The sequence below is a fragment of the Arachis ipaensis genome, chromosome B2, assembly GCF_059453495.1.
Source record: "Arachis ipaensis isolate K30076 ecotype BB chromosome B2, ASM5945349v1, whole genome shotgun sequence".
Taxonomy (NCBI): domain Eukaryota; kingdom Viridiplantae; phylum Streptophyta; class Magnoliopsida; order Fabales; family Fabaceae; genus Arachis; species Arachis ipaensis.
In genome coordinates this window covers 59,162,916-59,164,816 of record NC_142437.1, presented here as the reverse complement: position 1 = coordinate 59,164,816, position 1,901 = coordinate 59,162,916, and the positions used below count along the sequence as shown (strand labels likewise).

General features: G+C 39.8%; 1 non-coding gene across 1 annotated transcript; it reads right to left on the bottom strand.

Moving 5' to 3' along the window:
- Positions 1-814: 814 nt before the first annotated feature.
- On the bottom strand, positions 815-922 carry LOC148574032 (small nucleolar RNA R71). The gene has a single exon (XR_015906157.1). It is a non-coding gene; the product is annotated as a small nucleolar RNA R71 (small nucleolar RNA).
- Between the last annotated feature and the right edge of the window lie 979 nt (positions 923-1,901).

Genomic DNA, 1,901 nt, shown 5'->3' with positions numbered 1-1,901 from the left:
AACTACTAACCTTTTTCAAAAACTATTTTCGAAAATCACTAACTCTTTTTTAAAAATTATTTTCGAAAATTCTCTCCTCCTCTTATCCCCTTCTATTTAGTTATTCATCTACTAACACTTCTCTTCATCTCACATCTCTGCTCCTATCATTACCTTTGTGTTTGGATTCTTCATTCTTCTTCATCCCTATTCCTTTTCTTCTTCTACTAACAATAAGGAACCTCTTTACTATGACATAGAGGATTTCTCTTTTTTTTCTTTTTCTCTTCTCTTTCTTATGAGCAGGGACAAAGAAAAAGGCATTCTTGTTGAAGCTGATCCAGAACCTGAAAGGACTCTGAAGAGGAAACTAAGAGAAGCTAAATTACAACAATCCAGAGACAACCTTATTGAAAATTTTGAATAAGTAAAGGAGATGGCAGCCGAACCCAACAACAATAATGCAAGGAGAATGCTCGGTGACTTTACTGCACCTAATTCCAATTTACATGGAAGAAGCATCTCCATTCCTGCCATTGGAGTAAACAACTTTGAGCTGAAACCTCAGCTAGTTTATCTGATGCAGCAGAACTGCAAGTTTCATAGACTTCCATCTGAAGATCCTTTTCAGTTCTTAACTGAATTCTTGCAGATCTGTGATACTGTTAAGACTAATGGAGTAGATCCTGAAGTCTACAGGCTCATGCTTTTCCCTTTTGCTGTAAGAGACAGAGCTAGAGTGTGGTTGGACTCTTAACCCAGAGATAGCCTGAACTCTTGGGATAAGCTGGTCACGGCTTTCTTAGCCAAGTTCTTTCCTTCCCAAAAGCTGAGCAAGCTTAGAGTGGATGTTCAGACCTTCAGACAGAAGGAAGGTGAATCCCTCTATGAAGCTTGGGAAAGATACAAGCAGCTGACCAAAAAGTGTCCTTTTGACATGCTTTCAGAATAGACCATCCTAGATATATTCTATGATGGTTTATCTGAGCTATCAAAGAAGTCATTGGATACTTCTGCAGGTGGATCCATTCACCTAAAGAAAACGCCTGCAGAAGCTCAAGAACTCATTGACATGGTTGCTAATAACCATTTCATGTACACTTCTGAGAGGAATCCTGTGAGTAATGGGACGCCTATGAAGAAGGAAGTTCTTGAAATTGATACTCTGAATGCCATATTGGCTCAGAACAAAATATTGACTCAGCAAGTCAATATGATTTCTCAGAGTCTGAATGGAGTGCAAGCTGCATCCAACAGTACTCAAGAGGCTTCTTATGAAGAAGAAGCTTATGATCCTGAAAACCCTGCAATAGCAGAGGTGAATTACTTAGGTGAACCTTATGGAAACACCTATAATCCATCATGGAGAAATCATCCAAATCTCTCATGGAAGGATCAAAGGCCTCAAAAAGGCTTTAATAATGGTGGAAGAAACAAGTTTAACAACAATAAACCTTTTCCATCATCCACTCAGCAACAGACAGAGAATTCTGAGCAGAATCCATCTAGCTTAGCAAATTTAGTCTCTAATCTATCTAAGGCCACTGTAAGTTTCATGAATGAAACAAGGTCTTCCATTAGAAATTTGGAAGCACAAGTGGGCCAGCTGAGTAAAAGGATCACTGAAATCCCTCCTAGTACTCTCCCAAGTAATACAGAAGAAAATCCAAAAAGAGAGTGCAAGGCCATTGACATGACCAAAATGGCCGAACCCAAAGAGGGAGAGGAAGACGTGAATCCCAAGGAGGAAGACCTCCTGGGATGTCCAGTGATCAATAAGGAGCTTCCCTCTGAGGAACCAAAGGAATCAGAGACTCATCTAGAGACCATAGAGATTCTATTGAACCTCCTTATGCCATTCATGAGCTCTGATGAGTATTCCTCTTCTGAAGAGAATGAGGATGTTACTGAAGAGCAAGCTG